General features: G+C 42.6%; 1 protein-coding gene across 1 annotated transcript in view; it reads left to right on the forward strand.

The window, feature by feature from the left end:
• The window catches only part of LOC145406699 (leukocyte elastase inhibitor-like), a 622,781-nt gene that overhangs the window by 195,719 nt on the left and 404,844 nt on the right, over window positions 1–22,218 (forward strand). The window lies entirely within an intron of this gene.

The following is a 22,218-nucleotide window of genomic DNA, read 5'->3' on the forward strand; positions in this document are numbered from 1 at the left end:
TAATATGATTACCACAGCCAGATATAAACACTATAAACGCTACTCTATGATTTTCAAGTAGTTTGGGATCCATACTCCAAAAAAAACCCACTGTGAAAGCAATGGAAATTACGAGCACGTCTGATCGTCGCACTTGCGCTAGTTCGCTCTTGGTGCTCTGTCATTTATTATTCATAAAACCCCTCACACTTTATATTTCTATTACTATATCACACTTATATATATATCTGGGGTCTTTCTCCATAAGTTTCATTCAGTAGTATTAGTTTATTGTCACTGAAGTCGTTCAATTTTTCATTCAGTAAAATACGTAGAGAGCCACGGATTCACTTTCACTGTTATAACATAAATTATTTGTACTCATATTCTTATATTACTAATTACTTACATTACTATTTACATTTTCTATTCTATTTTCAATATTTACCCTTCTATTTTACTTGCACTATGTTATTCACTGTCACTTTCAGTAAGATAAAACTATAATACACTGTTCATCATATGTACTGAACATCCATTGCTTTCGCTTGCTATTTACATATTATTTACACATTATTTCCAAATTATTCTCCTTTCACACTTGCACTGTTAGAACTGCTTCTGGCTGTGGTAATCGAAGAAGCAGGTAACACAGAGGGGAACCTGGCACTCAGCGCACTGCCAAGAGGTGTGTTTGTGCTCAGGTGTGTGGCGGGTGGTATGTGCACACACCTGACACCTGCGAATCGCAGCCTTCCTTTTCCCTGTGGCAGGCATAAGCTCAAGTCTGTGCCGATCCATATACGCCCTCTGCTCAAGTCGGTCGGGAAGTGTTACTGGATGGCGCCTTGGAGTTGCTGCTGTCACCCTACCATATCTTTCCAGCAGGTGCTGGACACAAGTCCTGGCGAACAACCTCAGGGAGAAGGACTTGGGTGGCTTGACCTTCATCTTGTACAGGATGAAGGCATTCAGCATCGTCATATCTACGAGATGCAGAAAAACTTTCCTGTACCACCTAGTATTCTTCCTGAGGCAGTCGATCTCACCAATCATCATGTCAGACTTGTCCACCAGCCACATGTTGATATTGTAGTCCAACACAGCATCAGGTTTCATCACAGGTTCGCCTGTCCTACGGTCGACCTTCCCACTGTCTGTCATCTCCCCCTTATGTACGGTGGTGAGCATGTGCACCATATTGCCAGCATCTTCTCAGACTTGCGTAGGTGCACGTCTCCTCGCTGTGAGGTTCCTGCCTCTGTGAATTTGGGGAAGTGGGCACAATTACTTTTGACAGTGCCGCAGGAGCCAATGCCATGCTCAGAAAGGTATTTGGCAAGTTTCGGTGCTGTATAGTAGTTGTCTGTATACAGCACATGATTCCCACCAAAATACTTTTCAAGGAGCACTTTCACTACACAGCCTGAGAAGCCAAGGGGGTGTGTTTTATCCAGATCGACAGTGCTGGCTGAATAAATGACAAAGTCAAGGATGTACCCCGTCTTACAGTCGCACAGTACAAAGAACTTAATTCCAAAGCGATGGCGTTTGCTTGGAATGTACTGAACAAACCGAAGACGTCCTCTGAACAAAACCAAGGATTCGTCAATGACAACCTTCTGAAAGGGGTGGAAGAATGACATAAACTTATCCTTCATTCTGCTCAGAATCTCCAGGATCTTCCAGAGTGGGTCGGTTTGGGAAGGTACATCGTTGTCGGCAAAGTGCAGGTTTCCCTTGATGTTCCGGAAGCGATCTCTGGCCATATACTTATTGAAGGTGGGTGAGGGTAGTAAGGGGTCCATGGACCATTATTCTTCCAACTCATGCTTCTTGGAGTGTGGCATGAGAAGCATGAGGGCAATGAACACATACAGCTCCTGCACTCCCAGCATGGACCACTGTTGCATCTTGGCTGCACCTGTACCAATTGCAGCACGTTGTGACTCATACCTGTTGGTCTCATCACATATGTGCTGCATGAATTCGTCATCTAGGAAGGCCAAAAGGTAGTCCACACACTCAGCATTTTCGTCATTAGTGAAGGCAGGCTGAACTCCTGACGAGCTCTCATCGAAAACCAGGTTTTCGGGGACAAAATCTGACCCTTCCGTCCACGCGAAGGCGTCCAGGATTCCCTGTCGTGGCAGTGTAGGGCGGGTGGTGGTGGTGGTGGTGGTGGTGGTGGTTGGCTGTGAGGCAGATTTATCTCGTTCAAGGTCACTTGCACTGACCCTGGGTTGCTGTACAGCACTAGCAGCCCTTACCCTACTAACAACACTACTTTTCACAGTCCTGGATTTACCTCTTCCTCTACGGCCTGCCTTCACTGTTGATGCTGGGGGTGACTCCGACGACGAAGACTCCGGAGATAACTCAGCCGACGATGAGGAAGAAATGAGTGAAGTGGGGCTTGGGGAACAGGGAGGTGAATGCACTCGGGACTCATGGCGGGCTGGGTCACGCGGGGGCATTGTTCTGGGGCTAACACGTTGCCTTTTCACTCCCTTCCCAAATTCCTTGCCTTGCTGCACTAACGGCTCCTTTCCCTTGGAGCTAGAGACTACTTCCGACACTGAAGCACTCGTACTAGCACTTTCTGGCACGATAACCTCACCCGGCTCATCACACGATTCACCCGAATCGTCAAAATCACTGTCCATCATCACCATGGACAATTCTGCAAGTTCACGTGCCACTGCAGAGTCACTAAGTCCTTTCCTGCTTCCCACACTACTTTTCTTAGGGGTAGAGGTCACGGGGCCCTTTGCAATGGGCGCAGAAGCGGCAGGAATGGCGGGGTGCGAGTGCGACATGGTTTCACTACAGTGGAGGACAAGGAACTAAATTCCGCGGCTTATCTGAGAAGGGAAGGGTTGACAGTGACACTGAGGCTGACTGCTGCTAACTTACATGCTAATTTTTTATAGGTAGAAAGTCTCGGCAATACATAAAGAAATAGGTAGTTCCAGGTGAATGTAAATGTCACTTAGGCTTCTCCCTTCCTTTCTGATATATATTTTTATTACGGACATCAATTACAAGGCATAATTCTAAGGGGAAATTACCGTGGTAATGTAGTGAATGAATGCACGTGAGGTGTTGTCAGGTGATAATTAGCCAATTCCTGGTATATAACACTATCACTTACCTTATTTTTTTTTTTTTGTATATATTATTTTGTATAAGTATAGGGCATATGGCTTATTTCAATGGATGAAATCCATTGTTACATAAGTCTTGTGCTAATAGGGTTATGGTACTCTTATCTCAGCTTTATACCACATTGAGTACAGTAATCCCGCATATTTCGCGGTAGTTACGTTCTTGTAACCCCCGCGAAAAGTCAATTCCGCGAATACTCTATTAACAATTGAAAACTTGCACTTGTGTCCACCATGCTGCCCATCACACAGTCCATGTCCATACTGATTGCGAGACAATTCGCCGTCAGACAATTCCCCGTCAAAACATGGACGATTCCCCTTCAGAACAATTCGCACCCTGGACGATTCCCCGCCATTCTATAAATATACTAATCAATACTTTCATCAATATACTTATTATTAATTAATCAATACTTTGATAACTATATTTCAGGGGGATCCAGCAGTCTATGTTCAGTAGCGTAGGTTCTGGATATTATTTATTAGTTGCACCTTTAGTCAATAATTAACTTGTTTCTTCCTCGCTGTAGTCGCCTTTGAATTATATTCTAGCGTCACCCATAGCTATCTTCATTAATGAAGGCGAATTGTTTTGTGTTTGTTGTGACTACTATCCCGAAACCTCCATACTCATCCCGAAATACCTTCTTAAAAGATTGAAAGCACATACTCCATTATGAAGGAAAAACGTAAACACCGTACTGTAATACACAATTATCTACACATTTATTAACAAAACAGTACAAAATAAAAAGATGCATTAACTGGTGATAGCAAACACTCGCACGGTCGTTTCTTAGCTTGTCCAGTAACACAATTTTCTCTGCTAAGGTCATAACTTGATCGTTTTGTCACTTTGGAGTTCTTACTAATTGTATTATTAGCCCTTGGTGAGGCTGGCTTACGTCCTGGGGCCATGTGGAAAGCAAGTGGGAGGTAAGAGGCTCATATCATAGTGTGGTTACAACCACAACAACCACCTAAGGCAGTCAGGCGTGGACTGAAGAATGCGGGACAGAGAGCAGTGTTGCCATATCCAAACAACGAAATTATGCTAGGGCAATGAAAAAATTATGCTAGATTGAGCATATTTGTTCCAAGTAAAAAATGAATTATGCTAACTTGAAGCTAAATGATAAAATTCTATACATATTCGTGCAACATATTAATTATGTATTGTTTACTATGAAAATATTAAAATGAACCTACATACAGTAAGAGGATAAATATCGGTATCTACCCATACTGCTTTTTCCCACGAAACTTACGTTCTTCTGATGGATTTTGATGTGATTCGTTCGATTTTGAGCATCGTTTCCGTCGGAAATAACGAGATTTTGAGTTATGACCCCCCCCCATCCCCCTGAAATACTGAAGGATCTTTGGGGAATCGGGGGTTATAGGGAGGGGGGAAAACACAGAAAATGGTCATTTCCGACTGAAATGAAGCTGAAAATCGAATGAATCATACCAAAATCCATCGGAAAAACCTAGGTTTCATGGGTAAAGTACAAAGCTCAAACTTATCCTAACCTAACCTAACCGAACCAAACTGAACCTAACCTAAAACCTAACCTAACCTAATCCAACCTAACCTAACCTAACCTAACCTAATCCAACCCAACCAAGCCCAAACTGAAAGTAACCAATTATTCAAACATCTTACCTTAGTCCTCTCTCTCTCTCTCTCTCTCTCTCTCTCTCTGATTTGTAGCTTTTATAAAATTATTCTAAACATATTCCATTCCATTCAAAATTATGCTAGAATGATTCTGAAACTTCTAATATGTTAAAAAATATTCCAGACTCGAAAATTTGATCAAAATTATGCTAAAAGAATAAAATTATGCTAGATATGGTAACACTGGCAGAGGGGCCACGGGAAAGGGACAGAGGGTGGCGTGAGTTTACCGCGCTACAATTGGAAGCTGCAGGAATTTCATTTTTTTTTTTTTCTGTATATTCAAGGATATTTTTGTTGAACTTATTAATGCTAAGAAAATCCGCGAGAGGGCAAAACCGTAGACAAAAAATCCGCAAAAAATGCGGGATTACTGTACACCGCTTCCCGTCCGATCAGCGAAGTTAAGCAACTTTGGGTCTGGTTAGTACTTGGATGGGTGACCGCCTGGGAACACCAGATGCTGTTGGCATCCCTACGTGTCAAGTGGGGTTGGTGGAGGATGAGTGCCCCTCCCTGTAAAACAATTAACTCTAAGCCCTTGGCCACCCTGTTTGGGATACATGGCGTCGGGCAATGAATGAATGAATGAAAAAAAATCTGTGGAAAAATCCGGGGGAAATTTGCGTAGCGCAGCGTGGCGTGGGAGGTGAGAGGACAGGGTAATGGAGGGCAGGTAGGGAGGGGAGTCACGAAGGGGGTAAAATCGCTAAAATGTCAACAATGGATGGGAGTACAGATGAGATTTGGAGTGCTGACTAGTGTTGGACATTGGCAGTACTGATAGATGATACAAGCCACCACTTGAGAGCCCGGAATATTTCAAAATAACACAGAATCACAAAAGTGACGCCCCGTGGTATGATCCATTGTGGCCGAGCGTCACGGCCCCGCGGTTAAGGGGTTAAAGGCCTGGGTGGCGAGTGCAATTTTCTTTGACTGGTTTTCAAAGTGTTTTGTGCCGGAGGTTGAACGGTATTGTGCTATTAAGAATCTGCCATTCAAAGCTCTTCTCATTATTGATAATGCTCTTAGTCATCCTTCGAGCCTGACAGAGTTGCACCCTAATGTGAAAGTTGTGTTTATGCCACCAAACACAACATCAATCTTACAACCCATGGACCAAGGTGTAATAAGAGCATTCAAGGCTTACTACCTGAGAAAAACATTTAGACAGGCAATACGAGCAACAGAAAATGGTAAAGTAACACTCAGAGAATTCTGGAAAGACTTCAGCATCTATAAAGCAGTTAAAAATATTGGAGAATGTTGGGCTGAAGTGACTGAGACAAATATTCACAGAGTGTGGAAAAAAGTGTGCCCTAACCTCATAAATGACTTTAAAGGATTTGATGAAGACAGTATAAATGAAGTCAAGTGCAACTGTGTGAAAATTGGAAATGATTTAAATCTGGACATAGACGAGAGTGATGTACATGAACTTATTGATTCACATGATCAAGAGCTGAGTAATGAAGACTTGCTATACCTAGGAAAACAAATAGAAAATGATGAAAAATGTGATGAGGCAGAACCGTTAAGACAGTTTAAGATTAAGGAAATGGCAAATGCTTTCGACTTCCTAGATAATGCAATGGCTGCACATGAAGATCAGGACCCAAATGCGGAGAGGTTTGCCAAAGTGTACAGGGGAATTGAGGATGCAGTATCCTGTTATCGTCAGATCTATGACGAAAAGAAATATGCCGCCAAGCAGTCTTCAATTCTCCAGTTTTTCAAGAGAACTGAAGACCGAGCCACAACCTCACCACCAATTGCTACCTCATCCTCATCTTCAACCCCTGACTCCCTATCTTCAGCCCCTGACTCCCCTGCTTAAGCCCCGGACTCCACTGCTTCAGCCCTGGACTCCCCTGCTTCAGCCCTTGACTCCCCTGCTCCAGCCCCTGACTCCCCTGTTGCAGTGCCTTCCACATCGCAACCCCAGTGACGAGTCAAGTTGATGTGTCAGAAGGTATGTAGTGACATACAGTATGCATCTTTATTATAGTACCATACAGTAATCGGTCATTTTATCACTGAAATAATTTTGCTGTCCGAGTGAGAAAAAAAAAGCCGTCAAACTTGATGTTAGAAATGCTTACATTATCGTGCTGGTAATGATGTTGGTATTTCATATTTTATGGCAGTAATTTACAGTAAACTGTATTGTATGATGAAGTATGAAAAGTGCTTGAATTTATAAATAAAATGTGTTGGCAGTGTGCACGTGTGTAAAAATGGGAGAGTGAGGGAGTGGCAGCCAGACTTAGTTGTGGGTGAGGCAGTGGCGGCGTAACTCTGTTGCCATGATGATGAGAAGTGCCATTACCGCAGCGAGTGAGCTACTGTGACGAAGACTCGTATCTAGTGCAACTTATATTTTATTCAATAAATATCATCAGTTCAAAAGACTGTTTCTTATACATATCTGTTATAAGATTATTACATGTATAGTATGCGATGTATGGTTGAAAAATCTGTAAGATGCATTGCGGTAAGTATAATCATACGACATACTGTATAAAACTCGGATTATGTCCAAAATCGGCTTACGTCATGTCTCAAGAACGGAACTCTAATGTAACCCGGGACCTTACTGTAATTACTGTACTTATTCATTAATTTCTCTATATACTAAACTTTATAAGATGTTATCCCTTAGTGCCTTGAAGTACCACTAAAATATCTGTTGTCATGGAAATATATAGTCTTTAACCCTTTAACCGCGGGCTTGTTTTGCTTTTTCTTGCGGGTCCCGCGGGCATATTCGCGCTCCGACAGACTATCTAAAAATATTTGCCAAAAATCAGTTATTAGTCCTAGAATATTAAAATCACGTATGCTTATGGCACATACCTTCAGCTTTCTCCTGGGGTGTTTGTTGAGCCTTCGTCGAGTACCGTAGGACTTGTGGAGACCTCTGAAGTTGAGTAACAAAGTCTCCACTTTACACTTCCCGACAACCCGTAATATGATTACCACAGCCTGATATTATCACTAGAAACACTATTCTATGATTCTCAAATAGTTTGGAATCCATACTCCAAAAAAAAAACCCGCTGTGAAAGCAATGAAAATTACAAGGGCGTATGACCTTCCCACTTGCGCTAGTTCGCCGCTGGTGTTCTGTCATTTATTATTCATAAAAACACTCGCAGTTTATATTTCTATTATTATACAACACTTATATATACCTACAGTCTTTACCCATAAGTTTCCTTCAGTAATAGGAGTTTATTGTCACTGTAGGCATTCAATTTCTTTCAGTAAAATACGTAGCATTCACTTTCTCGTCCTGTATACTAGCATTGAGAGTGAATGTCACTTTCACCTTCACTCTCATAACTCATAGTATTCATACATGCTAGAGTGAAACTTTCACTTTCATTACTCCTAGTGTATATACTCGTATTCTTATAATACTACTCATTTACATTTCTATATACGTTCTCTATTTTATTTACATTATTTACATTTCTATTTTTTTTACACTGTGTTATGCACTGTCACCTGAAGTAACTTATAAAACTATTTTCCACTGTTCACATATATTTACATTCATTGCTTTCACTTGCTGTTTACACATTATTTACAATTCCACTTGCACTGTTTACTCAATAGAAAGATCGTAGTCACTCTTTATCAATTGTCAGCCCTTTACCTCTTTCCACACGAGGTTTAGTAGGGGGTCACAGGGCCCTTTGCATTGGGCTAAAAGCAGCGGAAGTTAGCAGGAGCGAATCAGACGTACTTTCACCTTCAAAGACGACAGTGAACTGATAGTGGTGGCCTCCTGCCGCCTGGCTAGGGTGAGTGCAATACTACCAACTTCAGCCTTGTGAGACCTGCTAATATATAGCAATGAAATGATTGGCAGGAAACCAAGACAATACATAATAAATTAGGTAGTTCCAGGTGAATGTAAATATCACTTAGGCTTCTCCCTTCCCTCCTTATATGTATATTTATTACGAAAATAGATTATACGGCATATTTCATGGGAGAAATAAACAGCGAAAATTAGCGAACGAGTGCATGTGAGGTGTTGTCAGGTGATAATTAGCCAATTCCAGGTGTATGGCACTATCACCTACCTTATTTCTTTTTTGTATATATTATCTGGTATAAGAATAGGGCATAGGGCTTATTTCAATGGATGAAATCAGTGGAAAATTCCAGGGAAGATTTACTTAGTGTAGAATACAGTGTGGTGGCCTGCAATAATTAGGTAGTTCCAGGTGAATGTAAATATCACTTAGGCTTCTCCCTTCCTTTCATATATATATTTTTATTACGAAAATAGATTATACGGCATATTTCATGGGAGAAATAAACAGCGAAAATTAGCAAACGAGTGCACGTGAGGTGTTGTGAGGTGATAATTAGCCAATTCTAGGTGTATGGCACTCTCACTTACCTTATTTCTTTCTCGTAAATATTATTTGGTATAAGAATAGGGGATAGGGCCTATTTCAATGGATGAATTCAGTGAAAAATTCCAGGGAAGATTTACTTAGCGTAGCACGGCCGGGCAGGCGAGAGGATAGGGTAATGGAGGGGAGGTAGGACGGGGAGTCAAGAACGGGGAGAAGTGGCTAAATTGTCAACAATGGATGCGAGTACAGATGAGATTAGGAGTGCTGACTAGTGTTGGACATTGTTAGTACTGATAGATGATACAAGCCACCACTTGAAAGCCCGGGCGAATTCAAAATAACACAGAATCACAAAAGTGACACCCCGCGGTATGATCCCTTGCTCCCAAGAGTCACGAAAGTGACGCCCCGCTGTTAAGGGGTTAAGGGTATGTGTGTTTTCTTCTACATTTGTGTTGCTTTCGTTCAGTACACGGGGAAAACGATAAAAGATTATCCTGTGAATACTGCCAGGTAATCTGGCCAGTCATGGCTGTACAGTAGCTCCCAATCTGATTATTAGACTCTGTAACTGGTGACCCTCAGACGGGCAAGGAGATCAGTTATGATCTTAGTTGAGCGTCCATACTTGGGCCAGCCTGCCATTTTTTGCCATACATACTTCCCAAGGAATCGGACAAGTCAGCCAGAATTAATCGTACTCCATTTCTACAGAATAAAGCTGACACACATGACTGTACTTTAAACCCTCCTAGTGGGTCAGGGGGGACACATTTGAAAAAAATATCAAAAACAAATATGTCTTAGAAAATATTCTAGTTTCTGATACTGGGATTGTTTTGAGGCTTCCTCAACAACTTAAAGGTTTGCCTGACAAAGGGTTAAATTCTTTTTAATGTAACCCACCAGAGTCTTCGGGTTTTTGGAGTGGTAGCCAAGGAGTGGCTTTAACTTGAGGCCACCCTTAGCATTGTCCCCTAGCAGCAGTGTAAGCCAGTCCTTCGAGGCCTTGATCCCTGGTGTTATCACTTCCTCTGTTGTAAGATATGTCTTTGAGGACATTGTTTTCTAAAAGAACCCAGTTCCGTCAAAATTCAAAACCTGTTTTGCACTGTGGCCATCCTCCACGATGATGCACTTAAGTTTGTTAGGGAACACTGCCACTGCCACTACTAGCATCAAGATTGCGTCTCACCTTTATTTCATCCCACAGGGAGAGAGCTTTCGTGCATATAATCACCTGACTCATGGGTGCCTTCCTTCTGTTCTGGTCCTCCACCCACATGCGGAGCATCTGCTCAGGCTCCTCCACTGCAGGCTCTCTATGGCAGGTGAGACGGGAGGCGATGAAGGTAACAACCTCCCCAGCAGCAGCCTTGATGGCCACCCCATTTTTGATAATGGTGGGGACAGTCGACTGGGCCAAGTGGAGAGGCGATGGCACACACCCCCTTGCGTTTGTCATGGCTCTTAAAAATATCTAACTTCACTACTAGTGACAGTTTTACGAGCGCACATCTTGGGAGCATCATTAGCACCAACACTAACAGGCCACGTACCACCCTGACTAAGGTCACCACTAGCACCACTAGCCCCACTATGTGCAGTGCCCTTACGAGAAGTGATCACACTTATATAGGCCAAAATTCACACAAAATCACACTGTACGCACGATTAATATCACTGCTTCACTCATGGCACTGCTGGGACACAGTTACGATGCACTATGAATGTGGCTTGTGTAATGTTGGTGATGCAACACAATGTGGGATAGGTGAGTGTAAAAGAGTTCCTCACTCATAGACAGCCAGTAGGAGAAGAACAATATGGGTGCGTGTGGGGTGAGCGATAGGTGTGGGGGCTGTGGGGGCATTTTTGCTCATCCTATCAGGTGGGCGGGCTCAGCTGGCCATGGCAACGCGTGTGATTCAAACTTTTGGCCCATCATACCAACTTTTACGGAATACTCGTCACTCAAATCTCCATTCACCCTTACCTGGGTGCAAGCACCCACATACATGGCCATAACCACCCTAAACAGCCGCTCTTCTGTCGCAAGCTGTATCATTACTCACTTCACCACTTCTCTTGGGACTCTGTCAAAGGCCTTCTTCAAATCAACAAAAACAAAGTACAACAATTCCCTTCTCTTATACGTTTCTCCTGAAGCTGTCGAACAGTGAATATGGCATCAGTGGTCCCTTTGCCTGGCATAAACCCAAACTGCATATCATCAGTATTCACTCTTTCTCTAATCATGCCTTCTAGAACGCTCTCCATTACCTTCATTATCAGGTCTAAAAGCTTTATGCCTCTTTAATTTCCTCATTCCAGGAAATCACCCTTCCCCTTGTACACATTTACAGTACACTTTTCACCCAATCATCTGGGACAACACACTTGTACATAATTGTAATTATCAGGTCAGTGACTAACCTCATTCCTATATCCCTTAAGACTTTCAGTACTTCAGCAGTCAACCCAGACACACCTGCCACCTTCCCCACCTGCATCCTGCTTATTGTCCCACTCACAGTAGTAGTGTCAATCAAAGGCCAAGGGCCAAACACTGGATTTGCTGGCTCCAAACCCTCCCTGTCCCAGTCAAACTCCTCATTCCACAATCAGCTGTAATGCTCTCTCCACGCATCTTTAATCCCTTTGTGGCTGCTGGCATCAAATGACGTTTAGCCAATAAATGGCACAGGGGTCATTTGAGCGTGGCCTATAAAAAACGACGAAAATTTCTGGGAAAATGGGAAATGAACGAACATCTGGGACATGAGACTAACCTTCACTTCACTCTCTCACACCTCATTTGCCAGTTCATCACCTGCTGCCGTGATGAGTGGATGTACGAATTTTTCGCTCGTGGCCATGCCTAAACACACATAGTTATACCCAATATCTTGACCCTGACAGAAAATATCATCTTTCTCTTCCCTTGCAAAACACACGCAACCACCCTGTTTATGATTATAAGTAAACACAGGCATAAACAAAAAAGACATGAAAACAAAAGAAAAATTAATTTTTGTGTGGTATCTTTACCTATTTGCTCATGTTTGTTTTACTGTTTTGAATAATTTTACATATTCTTTGCCTTTTACAAGCATAACAGGAAAGTTTGCTGTGTTCATGTGATGCTTTCATGGGTGGAAAGGCCTCCCTTCCCTTCCTGCTAATCAGCTCGTGCTAGGTGCGAATAGCAGGTAGTCTCGCACTTCAACCCGCACTGTCTAGCCTGTACTCTCAAGGGATGACGTTTATCTCATTTAAGTCTGAAGACAGAAACTGTAGCCTCCCATTTCCAACAGACTCCACGTACCAGACTATAAAAATAAGTCGATACTGCCATAAACACAATAAACACCGAAAAATGAAAAAAGAAATTAATAATATAATTCTTTAAATTCAAACCTCGTACATTATGTACTGAAAAACTTCAAAATATGCATATCTAGTTATTTCACACCTTGTCAGCACCATTGACAATGTTTTTTGGATTAAAAAAAAGTTTGATGTTGTGTCACTGCACTACCTACGTGTGACGAGTATCAGCTGCCTAAATTTATGCAACTTCTACGTTCAATTGCACACCACAGGATGAGTGTAGGAAGCTGAAATTTGCACTGCCAGGTGCATCGGAACTTCCTTTTCAACATGGCAAGGAAAAAAAATCAACTTTCAAAGCTTCAGAAAATGGCGTCGGCGTCGGCCAGGGGTGCACGTAAAATTCCAGATATACAGCCATGAAGGGGTTTACCTCTATAGTCCGCAATCATTTCAGCTGCAATTTGGGGGTGTTTCGGCGACTTTCACCTAGGGCAAATTGATTGCGTTCTGGCTAAAGAGGAAGAATTTACACACCTGACAACGCAGTCCGCATCCCTATAGGCCTAATGGTTACTGAACAATTGCGTGTTAAGTTAAAAAAGTTTATAATAGTAACCCCTCGAAAACAATCTAAAACGTGAAAATTTCGATAACTACCTATTTTTCTTATTGAAACAGGTCCTTTCAAAGTGTTTTGTCTCACCAACCATGAAAACAGATATATGTAGGTATGGGGAGATTACAAGGCTGTGGGAAGATCAAGTAGGCTGTGGGGAGTAGGCCTGTAGATATGGGGGTTTGAAATAACCAACTTTTCACATGAAAAGAAAGCACTTCAGTGTGTTCTGTAACATCTACCATGAAAACAGGTGTGTATGTAGATGTGGGGAGGTAACTTGTGTGGGGAATGGGCCTACAAGACCTTGGTGGTACTTGGAGAGAAGAATTTTGGCAGCAACCAAATTCTCATGTGAAAACCCTCCATTTCAATGGGATTTGTCATATCAACCACGAAATCAGGTGTGTATGTAGGTGTGGGGAAATAAAACAGGAGTAGCCTACAAGGCTTCATAGTTATTCAGAAACTAACATAGACATGTATAAATGTTTATAACCATCAAGAACATCAAAATAAAGTTGAATAATGCTATTGATGCATGCATATAAAAAGGAAAAAAAAAAAAGAAAGCAATAATTTTACATAAGTTCCATCTGGCAGCTGTAGGATGACAGCATCCTACATCTGCCAGGTGTAGTTACGATGCGAGAAATGAACAGAGTGAGGTGTAATTATATGAAAATTAGGAAAGAAGTAGAAATAATACCTAACAGGTACGTACATCAGGCCAGAATACGAGGTGAGGCAGGTCAAACGTGGCAACCCCCCCCCCCACACCACACCCCCACACCACACCCCCAAAAAAAAAGAAGAAGAAAACAAGGATTACAAAGAAACAAAAAAAATGCAAAGAAACAAATGTCCATACATAAATGGAAGTATTTTCCTTCATATAACAAGAAATATATCAGAAGAGTACAATGTGGTATTTGAAATTACGTGCGAGAAAAAAAATCGATGCACATGGCAGTAGTGAAGGTCGCAGGGGACACAGGGGAGTGGGATGGAGGTGGGGGGAAGGGGTGGGGGTGAGGTGTGAGACAGAAGGTTGTGGAATGGTGGCCTGATATCTCTCGGGGGTCTGTAGGGGGTGGGAGGGTAGTGAGAGACAAGGATGGAGGGATGGGGTGGGGTTTGGGGGGGACACAAGGCTAACAGGGTGGGAGGAGGGGCGAGAGTGAGTGGGAAGGGACACAGGTGCATGGAGGGGTGGGAGGGTGATGGGGGACAAGGAGGGAATGAGGGAGTGGAGTAGAGGGTGGCACGGAGGAGGCCCAGAGGTGGGGGTGTCCCCCCGCCACATGGATTGGTCCGATCCCCCCTCATGCTACCTCACGGGTGAGTTCTCATTGGCCTGAAGCCATGTATGTCATATTCGGGGCAGAGGAAGTGCTCCGCAGTTTTTTACAGGCCCCGCTCAATTGATGCGATTAGGCATTTTGGCTTAAAACTCAAATCGCATCAATTGATGCAGTTCGTTTTTTAGGGGTTAATATCCCCACTGTTCACCACTACCTGGGTAGACTGTCTAAATGTAGCAAAAAATGAAATTGTTCAGATGAACTTGTGAACTGCATTTTCTGTGCAAGGGGATTGAGGGCATCTGTATCTGAGAAAAACAGTTGACCAGACCAATATTTTGTGCTGTAAAATGCAGTTTTTTGGCAAAAATGTCAAAAAAAATGTAATGATGTGCTCTGAAGTAAATATGATAGAAAGTGGCCCATTTCAGTCCAATGACCCAGAATGATGTTAAAAAGTGTACCACATGTACAGTATTAGGGTCATCATAACACATCAGTATATCTCACTTAAACTTTTTATTATTTTTTATTTTACCAGGAAAACTGGACAGCAATAAAAAAATAATTTCAGAAAGTTTTTGAAACAAACATATATCTTCTTGGTACTCAGTTATATACTCAGATTGAGCAGTTACACATCCTCTTGTATTCCCGTTGGGTATGAAATACACGAAGGCATGGTATGACACACATTGCAGAGTTACAGTACATGGGCAAACTCTACAATAGTAGGTGGTTTGCCATCTTTGGCACCCTCTTGTATGCAAAAAACCAAACACCAGACACTAAAGTTGCACTGTGGAGCTTATAATGCTCATATCTCTCACATTGAATGGTAAAAAATACATGAAACTATGAGGAACACCTACCTATGTGCATCCACAATGGCTGCCATTACCTGATCAGTGGCTGTGTATGTCTTGTGGTTCTGCTTCTACTGAGTGCCGATAGTTGGCATCACTGTTGACCAGGTGGTGTTTTCAAACTCCTGGGACACTGGTTGATCTCAGTATGGAGCTATACATTTTTGTACACCAGTGGACTGTAGTCGAACATCATACTGTGGGAACAAAAAAATCTTTTTTGACTGTAGTTGAACATCATATCTAAAGGGTTAAAAAGGACACAGGATGCACATGTGCCATGACCATGACATCAGTGCCAGATTACTGGTTGTCGGTATGTAATTTTCTGTGAATGAGGCAGGATATAGTTTAATGTTAACAGTCAAAATGATGGTCAGTGGGAGTACCCATCATCCACTCACTCAGTGTAGTGATTCTCATCTCCAGGGTGACCCTACATTGAGTGACAAGCCAAATGATTTCCTGTAATCCAGGGAATCAATTAATACGCTGGATAGTAACCCTGTAACCTACCCATACGTGTTCCCAACGTGTCAACAAGTGGGTTCACGCAGGATTAGTGCCCATTCCCAGAAAACAAATAACTAAAGACAAACAAAATGCCTAGGTGCAGGACTGACCCACAGATGAATACCAAGGACCAGATATAGGACATGGTGTGGATTTCAACAGTGAAGGTGAGGGGTGTGAATAATGAGGTGAAAGAGATTGTCCAGGTGCTTGAGGATGCAAAAGTGGACATATGAGGTCTGTCCAGAAAGTATCTGACCTTAGCCTCTAAAAAATCAATAGCTAACCTGTTGAGCTAGGACACTAATCCCTCTCAAAGTTGGCCCCTTTTGACTTGACACATGTAGCCCAGCATCCTTTCCACTGCCTGAAGCATTTTTCAAAGTCGATTTTCGGTATCTCTTGCAGGTGCTTCATCTCATTTGTCATGATCTCTTCTCTTGTCTCAAATGAGGACCCCTTCAGCGGAGTTTTGAGCTTGGGGAATAATAAAAGTTGCACTGAACCATGTTTGGTGAATAGGGAGTCTGCCAGACCTGCGGGATGTTGTGCTTGGCTACAAATTCCTGAATCAGTTGAGTGGAATGCGCAGGGGTGTTGTCATGGTATGGCTTCCAAATTGTCGCCTTTCAAAGGTCTGGTCTCTTCCACCAAACTGCGTCACTAAGACTACAGATAACGTTGAAGTAGTAAGTTTGTTGACAGTCTGACCTTCTGGTGCATATTTGTGATGTACAACACCATGGAAGCTGAAAAAAAATTATCAACATGCGAGTGCATTTCACCTTGCTGTGGACCTGTCGTGCGTTTTTTGGCCGAGGTGCCCCTGCATGCATTCATTGGAATGCCTGAGCTTTGGTTTCTTGGTCATACCTGTACACCTAACTCTCATCTTCAGTGATAACAGTCTTCACAAAGTCTGGGTTGCGACTTGCACACTCTAGCACATCTTGAGCAGCGTTCATCTGAGAGAATAGATCTTGATGAATGCAACGAAGCACCTGCAGGAGATACCTAAAACTGACTTTGAAAATTTTTTTAGGTTGTGGAGAGTACGCTGGGCTACATGTGTCAAGTCAGAAAGGGCCTACATTGAAGGGAATTAGTGTACTAGCTCAACAGGTTAGCTCTTTATTTTTTTAGAGCCTAAGGTTGGATACTTTCGGAACAGACCATGTATGTGAAGTGACTGAGACCAAATAAAGAGGTGAGAGTGTGAGAGAGTGGGAATATGGATTGGGTTTATGTGCAGGAGTAGGTAAGAATGAGAGGGCAAAGGAAGGTGTACGTATTGCGTTCAAGAGATGGAAGGAGAATATACGAGAGTATGGATCAGTTGGTCCAAGGATTGTGTGGGTAAGATTGAAAGTAGGAATACAAGTGTGTGGCTGATTGTGTGTACTGTACATATGCATCAACAGAATATTGTGCAAACAGGGTGAAAAAAGAGTCCTGGACAAATGTGGATGCATGCATAGAATAGCTTGAAAGGAGTGAGAGAGTGTTTTTGATCAGGGATATGAATTGAGAAGTACAGAATGTGAGGGTGGATAGAGTAGTTGGTGAGGGGTGTGCCTGCAGAAGTGGATGAGAATGGAAGTACTATAGTGGACATCTGTGCAGGGAGGGGGAGGGGGATGGAGTTAATAGGCAATACCCTCTTTAGGCATAAAATTATCCAAAGGTATACATAGAGAGTGATGGGATGGGTGGGTGGTGAACTGAATGAATTCAAGGCAATGATTATGTATGTGTCAATGAGAGACTGAGAAGATATGTTCTGAATGCGAGAGCATACAGAGGTTGAGGAGAGAGACTCTGACCACCACTTGGTGGTGGTTGAAGTCAAGGTACAAATTCAGTGGATAAATAGGAGAGAAGGGCAAGAGGAAGCAGTTCATACAAAGAGGATAGAAAGGTTGCAAGAGGATGAAAAAAAAGGTAGAATGTAAGTGAGAAGTGGAAGAGTGATTGGGTAAATGTGATTTGGAGCAGATGGGGTGGGGGGTGCATGGTGTGTGCAAGGTATTCACAGAAGAAATCTGTGCAGCATATGAGGTGGTGTGGGGATGAAGAGAAGATGAAAGGGGGTGCAAGGAACAGCATGGTAGAATGAAGAGGTGAGACAAGCTGTGACACAAAACAAGAAAGCATAGTGTGAGTGGATGGGAAGCAGAGCCATGAAGGAAGGTGCGAGATTAAATATCGAGTTACATGTAAAGAAGATGTGAAAAGATAAGTGGGAGAGTAAAAAAGAGAGTGGATGAGGAGTTTGGAAGGAATTTGAGTTTAAAATGGAGAATATGTAAGAAAATGTTTTGAAAGGAGGTAAAGGAGTTAGACAGGATGATAAAGAAAGAATAGGTGAGTGAAAGATAAAAGTGGCAGATAGCTAGTGGAGAAGGGAGAAAAAGTGAGCAGATGGAGAGAACATTTTAAGAAATTATTAAACTTAGAGAATGAAAGTAATGACTGGGAGAAGAAGGAAGATGAGAAGGGAGGAAGAGGTTAGTAGGAGGAAGAGGTTAGTAGCAATGAAGAAGGTCTAAATGGGGAAAGCTCCAGGAATTGATGAAGTGTGTGGTGAAATGCTGAAGCACAGGCGAGAGGAATAGAATGGATGTGGAATATAGAATCCTGGAGGACTGGAAGTCAGGTATTATTATTCCTGTGTATGAAGGAAAAAGGGAAAAAGAAGTGTGTGGTAATCATAGTGGCATTTGTCTTTTTAGTGTAATAGGAAAAGTATATGGTAGGGTACTTATTATGATAGAATTGATAGGGAGGCTTTGTGGACTGTTTTAAGATTGTATGGACTTGATGGTAGGTTACTAAAAGGGGTGAAAAGTTTTTATGTAAATAGTAGAGCGTGTGTAAGAGTGGGAAATGCTGTGAGTGATTGGTTTCCCGTGAGAGTGGGGCTGCGACAGGGATGTGTGATGTCGCCTTGGTTGTTTAACATTTACATGGATGGTGTTGTAAGGGAGGTGAATGCAAGAGTTTTAGGTGGTCTGAGTCTGGTAAATGTCGATGGAGGAGAGTGGAATCTGAAGCAGCTGCTGTTTGCAGATGATACTGCACTGGTGACTGATTCAGAGGAGAGATTGAGACAGTTGGTAGAGGAGTTTGGAAGGGTGTGTGAAAGGAGGAAATTGAAAGTAAATGAGAATAAGAGTAAAGTGATGAAGTGTACGAGGTTGATAGATGGTAGGGGGATGAATATAGTTTTGAATGGTGAGTTGCTTGAGGAGGTAGATTGTTTTAAATATCTAGGGTCACATGTTGCTGTGGATGGAAGAATAGATGCAGAAGTGAAGTTTAGAATAAATGAAGTAGGAAAGGTGCTGGGAGGAATGAAAAAAGTGTTTAAATGTCGTTCGCTTAGAATGGATGTAAAGAGAAGGCTGTATGAGGGTGTTGTGGTACCGACTGCATTATATGGGGCTGAAACATGGAATATGGGTGTAGCAGAGAGGAAAAGTTTGAATGTAATGGAGATGAGATGTCTGAGGAGTATGTGTGGAGTGACGCGTATGGATCGAGTGCGAAATGATGAAGTGCGAAGGAGAACTGGAGTTGTTCGGGAGATGGCTGGTAGAGTTGAGCAGAGGGTGTTGCAATGGTTTGGGCATATGGAGAGAATGGATAATGAGCGATTGGTGAAAAAGATAACTAGATCTGATGTGAGAGGTGTAAGGCTGAGAGGAAGACCACGAATAGGATGGATGGACAGTGTGAAGAGAGCGCTGGATGCGAGAGGGATGTCTGTTGAGCAAGGAAGAGTGGCTGTGCGTGACAGAAATAAATGGAGAGAAATTGTGAATGAATAAGTGATGACGCAGCCCTGAGGGGATATTCTCCCGCATTTGGTCTGATCAGCTAGTCAGGTCAGGTGCGGGTAAGGGGATGGATCTGTTATGATGTGGCAGGGGTAAACCAGTTCTGCTGTCGGGCCCTGCTGCGGATGTCACTGATTGCATTGCGCAGTTGACCCTTGTGCGGTGTGATGCAGTGAGGATCTGTCCGTTCTCCCCTTTGGAGCTAAGATGCGAATGAATGTGTTTGAATGGATGAGTAAATGGAGAGTGAGTCGTCCTGTCTCGGCTACCTCCCTTTTCTTGGGGGAAGCAGCCTAGGTATATAGATAGATAGATAGACTTATTAACAGAGTTAGGGAAATAATGGAGGAATTAGTTGGTGAAAAACAGGGACTTTTTAAGATGGGAAGAGATTATGTTGACCAGGTATTCATCTCAAGGTGTTTAGTGGAAAAGTGTCTAGAGATGGGAAAGAAGTTGTATGCAGTCTTCATGGATTTAGAGAAAGTATGTGACAGAGTGGATAGACAAGGAGTGTGGAAAATATTAACAAGATATGGAGTAAATGGGAAGCTGTTGAATGCTATGAATATTATGTATGAGGGTGCTAGGGCTGCAGTGTGTGTGGGTAGTGAACTAACTAAATTTTTCTCTCTGAGTGTTGGATTAAAACAAGGATGTATCATATCTACATGGGTGTTCCATCTGGATGTAGATACAGTTAGAGATACAAGGTAGGGCAGTGGATGTTGGAGCATATGAGAGAGGCAGAGTTTGGAAACTTCCTGTCCTCTTGTTTGCAGATGATACTGTATTGTTAAGTGAAGACAAAGGGGAACTGCAAGGCTTGATGAATGAGTTTGGGAGTGCGTGTAAGAAACAGAATATAAGATGAACATGGAGGAGTAAAGTTTTGGTCTTCGAGAGATATGAAATCTTAGAATGGACAGTGAGGATGGATGGTGAGGAAATGGAAAATGTGAATGCATTTAAGTACAGTACATTCCCCTAGTACGTACCTATATGGGCGGCAGAGGGCGTCGCATACTAGGAATTCGCATACCGTGAATACATATACTTATGGGAAAGATTACATATGGGCGGCACCCCCCTTCATGGGCAACCCTTGAGATTCCTTTCAGACCTAAGTATTGTACTATACAGGGAAACTATCTAAGACATATTACCTAAGATAAAGTAAACCTACAAGATCATGGCTTTACTAGGTAAATCATTGGTGGTCGGTGGTGGCGACCATCATCCACTCACTTGATGTAGTGCTGCCTGCTCCTTCCTTAGCCTTTATCATTCTTTTTCTGTGCTTGCCCTCCTCTCTTCCTACCCATCTTTTCTGTCACTTCTTAATGCTCTTCTTTCCTTTACAGGTGGCTTTACAATGAGTGACAAGCCAAATGGTTTCCTGTAAGCCAAGAAACCATTTACAACGCTGGGTGGTAACCAAATAACCAACCCATACGTGCTCCCTACGTGTCAACAAGTGGGTTGGTGGAGGGTTAGTGCCCCTCCCCGTAAAACAAATAACTTAAAGTCAAACGGCCATCCCTTATGGGATTATGGAGTCTAGCAGTAGATAGATAGATAGATAGACCTTTACCTGTTATCGCTTCTTGGGGGGGCAATATTGCATACTTGGGGTAACCCCGGATTTGGGCCACTCTTCGCTGCCTGTCTTGCTTACAAGGAATTCAATTCGCGTACTAATAAAAAATACACACACACAAAAAAATAGGTTCTTGCGTACATTGCATACTGTGGGGATGTACTGTACAAGTACTTGGGTTTTGTGATGAGTAAGGATGGATGGGAAGGAAATGGAAAATGTGAATGCATTTAAGTACTTGGATTTTGTGATGAGTAAGGATGGAAGTTTAGAGGATGAAATGCTTGAAAGGGTAGAACAGGGAAGAAAAGTTACTGGTTCTTTGAAAGCAGTAATAAGAAATAGGCAAGTGAGCATGGAAGTAAAAAAGTCTTTGCATGATAGTATTGTAATACCAACTGTATGGTATCAAAGCTTGGACATTACTGGGAGGACCCAAGTCAAGAGTGAGAGCAGTGAAAATGAGTTATTTGAATGGAACATGTGGAGTTACAAGGAGAGACAGGCAGACAAATGAGGAAGTGAAGGAGTGTTGTGGTGTGGATGTGGATGTGGTAGAAAGCATGGTTTGGTTATATGGAGAGGATGGAGAGTGAGAAACTAATGGGAGAATGTATGAGAGTGAGGTGGAAAGGGGGAGAGGGAAGGTGGAGTGGAGAGGTATATAAGAGAGAGGGGTGTGAGTTGCGGGGAGGGCAACATAATGGCAGGGGATTGGGGGACATGGAGGAAATTTGTTTATGGTCACCCCTTATGGGATTAAGGGGTCTGGCTATTGGTAGATAGAAAATGTAGGTCATGCGAACTGAGTATGAACAACACAAGGACCCACTGTGATAAAATTCAAATGGATAGTAATGTAACTTATTCATCATTCGAGGCATGTGGAAATATGTAAAGTGCAGTGCATCAGTAACAAAAACTCCGTATGAATC

The sequence above is a fragment of the Coenobita brevimanus genome, chromosome 71 (assembly GCF_032717465.1).
Source record: "Coenobita brevimanus isolate Jiangsu-jjx chromosome 71, ASM3271746v2, whole genome shotgun sequence".
Lineage (NCBI taxonomy): Eukaryota > Metazoa > Arthropoda > Malacostraca > Decapoda > Coenobitidae > Coenobita > Coenobita brevimanus.